We start from the raw sequence: 9801 nt of genomic DNA, 5'->3' as shown, positions 1-9801 counted from the left end.
TATATGTTAACAGGTAACCACAGGGTCACAGAAAGTCATAAATATTATGAAGCCGTTTTAAACCACCTAAAGAACAAGAACTGATTTGTGCAGGATCTCTTTATGTGTGACCACATTTACTTATATTAGCTAAGATTCAGCACGATTCAAGGAGAACAATTTTTGACTGTGCGACCCATTTTTGCCATGTAGCCCTTACCTAATACTGTCACCTTGTTCTTATAATAGTCACTGCATACAGATAAACAGTGATCTTCTCAATGCTACCTATCAGTAATAGCGCCCACATAACTATAAGGCTATGTTCACAGACAGAATGTCCACATGGAGAATCTTTGTGCAGATATTCCGCAAACTGCGGGGCACCGATATAATATGCCGGCACTAGGACGGCACAGGAATGCGCCATCTCATAGACAGCCATGCATTCTGCGTCCTCTCATGTTCTTTCTTTGTACGGACACAGAAAATGGAATTTCCATGCCGGAAGCATCTGTGGATCTGCCGGTGACCTGACCCATTTTGTGCCTCCAGCTGTTGCCACCCCGCCTTTCCCCGCCTCGCCCGCCCCTGGCCTGCTTAAAATGTTCCGAATGCTGGGGCAGTGGACTACCCTTTACGTATGCAGCATAGTCCCCCCCCCATTAAGTTGACAGCAAAGTTCCCCCCATATTAGGTAGGCAGCACAGTTCCCCCCACATTAGGTTGGCAGCACAGTTCCCCCCACACTAGGTTGGCAGCACAGTTCCCCCCACAGTAGGTTGGCAGCACAGTTCCCCCCACATTATTTTGGCAGTATAGTTCCCCCACATTAGGTTGTCAGTATAGTCCCCCCACATTAGTTCGGCAGTATAGTTCCCCCCACATTAGGTTGGCAGTATAGATCTCCCATATTAGTTTGGCAGTATGTTCCCCCACATTAGGTTGGCAGTATGTTCCCCCACATTAGGCTGGCAGTATGTTCCCCCACAGGCATACAGCCTCCAACCATATACAGTGTATGGCTGGAGGCTATATGTCTATGTATTGCCCTGCTTCAGTGCTCCGACCACCGTTCCTCCTGGCTTTTAGACCATAGCAGTAGGTCCCGGAGGCGCGGTGGTTGGAGCACCGAAGCTGACGTGCCACTGGTAACTCACCATGCTGGCCAGCGCGCGTCCTCCTGCTTAATGCTCCGCTCCTCCACATCCCCGTTCCTATGGGCGCACGCACGGCCCCTGCATTTTTAAAGTTAATGCGGGGCCGCCGGGGGCATCCTTGTGTCCCAAAAAGATATTTCGGGACACAGGGATGTCTTTAATAGTGATGGGGGAAATTAATCTGGGGGGGGGGCAATTGCCCCGTTGCCCCCCTCCCTGGATCCGCCACTGATACCTACACTACCGATACTGCCCCTTGGCTCCGCCCTTTGACACGTCCCACCTTACTACTGGGGTGACACTGTAACAAACCTCCTCCTCATGTAATCTTCTTACTACTGGGGTGACACACTGTAAAAAGCCCCCTTCACGTGAAATTAGCATACTACTGGGGTGACACTGTAACAAACCTCCTCCTCATGTAATCTCCTTACTATTGGGGAGACACACTGTAACAAGCCCCCTTCACATGTAATTTCCTTACTACTGGGGTGACACACTGTAACAACCTTCTCTTCATGTAATCTCCTTACTACTGGGGTGACACTGTAACAACCTCCTCCTGGGGTGACACACTGTAACAACCTCCTCCTGGGGTGACAACTGTAACAACCTCCTCTTGATGTAATCTCCTTACTCCTGGGGTGACACTGTAACAACCTCCTCCTGGGGTGACACACTGTAACAACCTCCTCTTCATGTAATCTCCTTACTACTGGGGTGACACTGTAACAACCTCCTCCGTGGGTGACACACTGTAACAACCTCCTCCTGGGGTGACAACTGTAACAACCTCCTCTTGATGTAATCTCCTTACTCCTGGGGTGACACTGTAACAACCTCCTCCTGGGGTGACACACTGTAACAACCTCCTCTTCATGTAATCTCCTTACTACTGGGGTGACACTGTAACAACCTCCTCCTGGGGTGACACACTGTAACAACCTCCTCCTGGGGTGACAACTGTAACAACCTCCTCTTGATGTAATCTCCTTACTCCTGGGGTGACACTGTAACAACCTTCTCCTGGGGTGACACACTGTAACAAGCCCCCTCCACATGTAATAAGCATACCACTGGGGTGACACACTGTAACAAGCCCCCTCCACATGTAATAAGCATACCACTGGGGTGACACACTGGTGGTGGATGGGCAGTAACGCATTTGTGATGTCATGAGGCAGAGGAAATCAGCGATCATGCCTGTCTGCCTTAGAGGAGCACAGCACTGCTGCTGAAAGCAGTACTCCTCCGAGGCAGAGAGACATGATCGCTCAGAAGCGCCATTACTGCACACTGTCCAGTGGCATCTTCAGTTTTTAAATTTTGGGGACACACTGGGGTTCAGAACAAAAGTAGGGGTGTGTGAAAGTAGCCTATCATACACACGCACATCTCTCATACACATGCACATCTATCATACATATGCACATCTATCATACACATGCACATCTATCATACACACGCACATCTATCATACACATGCACATCAATCATACATATGCACATCTATCATACACACGCACATCTATCATACACACGCACATCTATCATACACATGCACATCTATCATACACATGCACATCTATCATACGCATGCACATCTATCATACACATGCACATCTATCATACACACGCACATCTATCATACACATGCACATCTATCATACGCATGCACATCTATCATATATATGCACATCTATCATACACACGCACATCTATCATATATATGCACATCTATCATACACACGCACATCTATCATACACACGCACATCTATCATACACATGCACATCTATCATACATATGCACATTTATAACACACACATGATTCATATAAACACATCTATCATATACACACATCATTCATACACTCATATCTATGATACATACACACATCATAGATACACACATCATACATACACATAAATCGATCATGCACACAATACATATACACACATCAACCCAACCCAAATCCTTTCCTTACCCCCATGAGATAATTGCTGGAGATCAGGTTGGCTGAGGCTGCGTTGCTTCTGCGCCAGGGTCATGTCAGCAGGGGCTCCCAGCAGCCCATGGCCTCCTCAGTCCTGCGAGGCCGCACATGAAAGGAGTAAAAAAAAAAAAAAGTTTTGGCAGCAATCGCCCGGGCCCCCGAGCAGTGCAACACATATAGTGGCGGGGGAAGGATCCACCACTGGCCAGTGGAGCACAAGCAGCGTTCCTCCACTAAGTATGATGAGGACGTGAGGGGTTTATTATTATTATTGGAGCGCCGCCTGCCGCGTTACTCTGAGCGTGGTGACGTCTGTCAGTAGAGCGCAAGTAGCCCTCCTCCAGAATGATGTCTTTCAGTGGAGCGCAAGCAGCGCAAGGGGAGGAGTGTAGTGCGTTAGGACCTGAATACTGCATTTTGCTCAAAATAAAATCGGGGCAAAAACATCGCCATTTTGAGCAAAATGTACTATTGTTAATAATACCCTCAAGCTTTTCAGGGGCCCCCTTTTGGATGGGGGTCCTGGGCAACTGCCTGGGATGCCCCGCCCTAACGTCGGCCCTGAGGAACACAGATTCTTTAATTTTTTAATGTAGTTTTTTCCTCCTCACCTTCAAAAAATCATAACGCTTTCAATTTTCCACCTACAGACCCATATGAGGGCTTTGTTTTTGCGCCACCAATTTTACTTTGTAATGACATCAATAATTTCACCCGAAATTTACGGCGAACCTAGAAAAAAATATTTGTGGTGCAAAATTGGAAAAAAAAACACAATTTTCTAATTTTGGGGCTTCCAATTCTACGCAGTGCCCTTTTTCGTAAAAATGACACCATATATTTATTCTGTAGGTCCATATGGTTACAATTAGGGATGTCCCGATACCATTTTTTTTAAGACCGAGTAAGAGTACCGATACTTTAATTCTAGTACTCGCCGATACCAAGTACGAGTACTTATATTTTAAGGGGAATCTGACACCAGGGTGACCCGGTTTCTGGCGCTGCTTACCGTATGATATGTGGGTCATTGTTGTGTACAATCGAGGCGGCTGCTGTAGTAAGAGCCTAGATTTTTCTCTCCTCCATTGGACAGAACAGGGAATTTGCATTGGTGGTGAGACCGATGTTAACATGGTGAGCATCGGTAGAAACCGGGTCACCTGCACTATCTACCTATAAATTCAAGTTAGTGCAGGTGACTCTGCTGTAAGATTGTCTTTAATAGTAGGTAGTATCCCCTTGCAGACATTAGTAGCAGCCCCCCCCCCCTGTAGACAGCTGGCCCCCTGTAGACAGCAGCCCCCCCCTATAGACTGCAGGCACCCCTGTAAACAGCAGCCCCCCCCCCCATTTAGACAGCAGCAGGGCCCCCCGTTTAGAAAGCAGCAGCCCCCCCCCCCATTTAGACAGCGGCAGGGCCCCCCTTTAGACAGCAGAAGCAGTGCCCCCTTTAGACAGCAGCAGCAGGGCCCCCCTTTAGACAGCAGCAGCAGGGCCCCCCTTTAGACAGCATCAGCAGGGCCCCCTTTAGACAGCAGCAGGGCCCCATTTTGGACAGCAGCAGCAGGGCCCCCCTTTGGACAGCAGCAGCAGGGCCCCCCTTTGGACAGCAGCAGCAGGTCCCCCCTTTGGACAGCAGAAGCAGGGCCCCCTTTAGACAGCAGCAGCAGGGCCCCCCTTTAGACAGCAGCAGGGCCCCCCTTTAGACAGCAGCAGCAGGGCTCCCCTTTAGACAGTAGCAGCAGGGCCCCCCTTTAGACAGCAGCAGCAGGGCCCCCCTTTAGACAGCAGCAGGAGGGCCCCCCTTTAGACAGTAGCAGGGCCCCCCTTTAGACAGAAGCAGCAGGGCCCCCTTTCGACAGCGGCAGCAGGGCCCCCCTTTAGACAGTAAGCCCCCTGTAGACATTAGCAGCAGCACACAGTTCACCTGCGGCTGTCCTCCGTCGGGTGCTACCGCTCCACTGCCCCTTTCTACCGTCCTCCCGGTCCGCATCATGTTGTCCTATGGAGGAACATGTGACATACACGTCACTCCGCTTCCTCTGTAGCGTTATGCTGGGCGCAGGGGAGGAGGCGGAGTGACGTGTGTGTCACATGCTCCTCCATGAAACACTATGAAGCGAACGGGAGGATGGAAGAACGGGGCAGCGGAGCGGTACCAGGTATCGGGCATGGTATCGAGGACATTAAACGAGTCCCCGATACCATGTAAATGGCTAGTATCGGCCCCGATACCGATACTAGTATCGGTATCGGGACATCCTTAGTTACAATGATACCCAATTTATATAGGTTTTCTTTTTTTTACTACAAAAAAATTACTAAAATTAGCATGTTTAAAATTTTCCTCTTCTGACCCCTCTAACCCTTTTATTTTTCCATATACGTGGTGTTATGAGGGAAATTTTTTGCGCCGTTTTCTGAAGTTTTTATCGGTACTATGATTGTTTTGATGACTTTTTATATATTTTTTTAGGTTATACAAAGTGACCTAAGTGACAAATTTTTCACCATTGACCGTGTAGTTTAATTAACCTTATATTTTTAAAGTTTGGACATTTGCGCATGCGGGAATACCACATATGTTTATTTTTATGTATTTTTTATATGGAATTTGGGGAAAGGGGGGGTGATTTAAATTGGCCCACTGGACCATGAGGGAGTGTTTAAATGTCCCTTAAGACACCGCTGTCAGCTTTGACAGCGGCAATCTAAATGGTTAATAGTCGGCCGCATGTCGGCTATTAACAAGAATCAGCTGAGGGATGCGCCATACACAGTTAATGGTGTGTATACACGTCCTTGGTCGTTAACCAGTTAAATACCCTAATACGGCGTCATTGTGAAAAACAGATATTAGTAAATCTGGTTAAAATGTTAAAGATTACATTCAGAAATGGTTCGGCATTAGGATATCTTTTTTTTGAATTCCTTGCGGGGACATCTGAGCCAGAGACTTGCACCAAAACTATGGTGATCTGGAAACCGATTTTCCTAATGTTCCACAGACTTGCATTGGACTTTTGGCAGATACGTATCCATATCACATAAGTCTTGGGGCAAGTCTTGGAAACAGTAGTTCCCTAGGAATTTTTTTAAGATATCCTCATGCCGGACCATTGCTGGAGGAACTCTCTAAAGATTCTCCAATAGTCTATAAATAAATGTTAAGAGAGATAACGATCGGTCAACAGATTATTAGCATGTATGGCTACCTTAAAGGGAAAGTTAGACAATCTAAAAACAAGCTAAAAACGTATATAGGTAGCTGCAACCTGACAATAGGGACAATAGAATTACTGCCAGACGAGTACTAATGTGAAAAAGGTTGTGTATCCCATACAACCTGCGAACAATATATAAAGTGGGGGTCCACTTTCCTCAAGTCTGGGCTTGATTGTCACCAATAAATGGGTGTATATAAAATATATGTAGAAAATGATTTAGATCCAGTGAATTCATTTAAAACAATTTACTATTACAATGATAGTGCTTGTGGTGTCCTTTGTAGGGCCCTTACATCGGACTCACCACGATAAGCAAGGTAGTGAATGTCTAAAATATTCATACAAGTAAATAAAGTAGACATATAATATACAGGGTAAAAAAGTGCTGGTATCCCAGTGTGGTAGATAGTCTGTATCGCTTATAGATGTATACAGGGAGATCGTGCCTTGTATGGTTGATTACAAATAGTCTGAGTAGCAATGTCTCTGTATAGCTCGTATCTGGTCGGGACACTGCATGTGGCAGCGTGTTTGTAAGGGGTTAAAATCAATGCGCTCTGCGGTGCTGGGGTTTCCTTGTGTGTATCCCACTCTACCCTGGCAGCACAGGGATAGCGATTGGTGAGTGGTATATAGATAGTCTCTTAATTGTAATCCTGTCGGGGCATGAGGCAGTGCTCTGCAGCGCTGGAGGCCCCTCAAATGTGGACCACAGGGAAAGTTTTGATTGGATTTGGGGATTTGGCACACTGTGCCTCTTACCAGCAATGTCCTGGAGCCTGGTTGCCAGAAAAAGGTTTTCGCTGGGGAGACGTCCGCTGGGTGGTGGAATGCGTACAACCCCAGTAGCGTGCTCCGGTGAATGATGGTAAAGATCGTCGGGTTTGCCAATACTGGGGTACAGGTGATAGAGGCTAGACGCATTTCGAGGTACTCATCTACCTCTTTTTCATTAGCAAATGGAGCAGATTTGTAAATTTTGTTTATTTAAAACTCTTAATCCTTCAAGTATTTATCAGCTGCTGAATGCTCCAGAGAAAGTTGGGTAGTTCTTTCCCGGCTGACCATAGTGCTCTCTGCTGCAACCTCTGTTCGTGTAAGGAACTGTTCAGAGCAGGAAAGGTTTACTGTGTAGATTTGCTCCTACTCTGGACAGTTTCTGGCATGAACAGAGGTAGCAGCAGAGAGCACTGTGGTCAGACTGGAGAGAAAAGACTGGTAAAAATAAGAGGGGGAATCAGGAATTAGTTTCAAGAGAAGATCCGGACAGCCCTACTTTCTGGAATGATATGCACCTATGCACCTATGGGGTATTTGCCACGTCAAGAATTGTTACTATCAATTTGGCAGGTGTAATGTTTCCTTTTTGTCATCCTCACTTTTCTTTTTGCTATTTTGCACATCATCACGTTCACATCTACATCCCAGTCTACATGTCATTTTTAGTATCCCAAAAATTGTATGCATTAAATTCTATCAATCCTCGAAAAGAGACGAAAAGCTGTCTGATATCTAGACTCTAGTTTCTTGCCCGGCTGACTTTCAAGGTGACTGCAGATGTTGGTGTATATAAAACAGGTCCATTATCTGCTGGTAATAAAACTGATGGTTGGATTTATCTGCTTTTACGGATACTTCATAACTTTGGAGAAGCTGCAGCTGCTTCTAATGAGAGCAGGTCCTTCAGATAATCTTGCACCACTAGTGATTATGGTTTCTTCACAGTCCTTGAGATCTGCAATGCATTATTGATAATCCCATCACTGTGTTAAAAGGAGTGACTGACACTGTTATAATACAAGACACTCCCAGAAAGGCTCCGGTGATTGCCGGGAATCAATCACACTGAAAACCAGGGACAAAAGAGGAAAAAATGACACTGCACACCTCCCTATAATAAAATACAGCATAGTGCCAAGCAAAGATTGGGGTGATAATGCTACATAGCTATAATGTAAGTAGAGTCGGACGTGTTGTTAGGTGCATTACCCATTTAAAGGAACTGTAACTTTAAAGATGGACACGAACTATTCTAAAAAAAAGCATCCTGAGGATCTCAGAACTGGACATATATGAGATAAAGCAGTGATAACGGAGGCAGGGATTATTCTAGATTTAGTAAACCCATTGAAGGAACAAGAGATTGCATTCACTGGCATGGACAAAGATAAGATAAACTTGAGGTTTTAGTTTGGTATAAATATACGAGAGATGACCACCAAATAATTATCAATCCAACCGCTACCTATGATAATAATAATAATAATAATAATTATTATTATTATTTTATTTATAGAGTGCCAGCATATTTCACAGCGCTTTACAGAGATTGTCATCACTCAGATTGGTCCCTATCCCCATTTGGGCTCACAATCTATATTTGCGTATCTGTTTCCTGAGTACCCAGAGGAAACTCAGGGAAAACATACAAGCTGTTTGCAGATGTTGTCCTTGTTGGGACTTGAACCTAGTACCCCAGTTCTAAAAAGCAAGTGTAATAACCACTGAGCCACCATGCTACCCGACCTTACTCTTACACATGTACGATAGGGGAAGGGGAGACAAGCTGTTACCAGACATTTTTGATGCTGAATTATCTCCTATGTAATCAAAGGATCTTCCATTGGGTGACAGTCGGTATGCCCCCATCCACATTGGATTCTTGGCAGGTCCCACCAAAATTGAAGGTAAGTGCCACCATCTAGTTTTAAACCATTAAAAATCAATGGCATTGTTAGAAATACAACCAAGAGTCTACATTCTTTAGAGTAGATTTATTTGATGCCAGGATGGTTTCTAAGATGTAAATTAACCTAATCTAAGAAGATTGGCAATAAAAAATTGGAAAATTTACAAATTGGTCTATTTAGTGTCATGAACAGGACACAGCCATAGACACAGACATAGGACATAGCCATAGTCTAGTAATGGAATGTATTAGTTGTTCTTAGGGCAGAAAGTGTACATATGTAGCCACAAACAGTCACAAACAGTAGTATTTCTTGGAAGCAACATAGATACAGTACAGTGTACAGTGCTTGTACATCGCTCTTTCGGGGCTCCCAAAGAGAATGAATAGAGCGTGTACCGCCACTCCATGCACAGTGAGTGATAGAGCCCAATTAAGAATAGAATATCATACACTGCAGTTGCAACACATTTGCCACTCTCCTATATATCTCTTCTTTCTCTTCCTGGTAGCTGTTCCAAATGTTCTTTAAAGTCTGGGTGAATATCCAGACACCCCTTCCAATCAGCTAGTTGAAGAAGCTGCAAGAGCTCCAGCCTATTCAGTGTTCACATGTGATCATTGTTGCATTGCTGTACTATTAGTTGTTGTGGTGCAAGGAACTGCAGCATCATCCCATTCAAGTTAATGGTTCCTTGCACAGTGGCTACAAATAACAAATAGTACAGCAATGCAAGGACAAGAACAG

General features: G+C 45.3%; 1 protein-coding gene across 6 annotated transcripts in view; it reads right to left on the bottom strand.

Moving 5' to 3' along the window:
* The window catches only part of LOC130357063 (uncharacterized), a 732821-nt gene that overhangs the window by 473570 nt on the left and 249450 nt on the right, over positions 1–9801 (bottom strand). The gene's annotated exons all lie outside the window — the stretch shown is intronic.

The sequence above is a fragment of the Hyla sarda genome, chromosome 2, assembly GCF_029499605.1.
Source record: "Hyla sarda isolate aHylSar1 chromosome 2, aHylSar1.hap1, whole genome shotgun sequence".
Classification (NCBI taxonomy): Eukaryota; Metazoa; Chordata; class Amphibia; order Anura; family Hylidae; genus Hyla; species Hyla sarda.
Note: the sequence above shows the minus strand (reverse complement) of the source record. Positions and strands in the feature narration are given on the sequence as shown.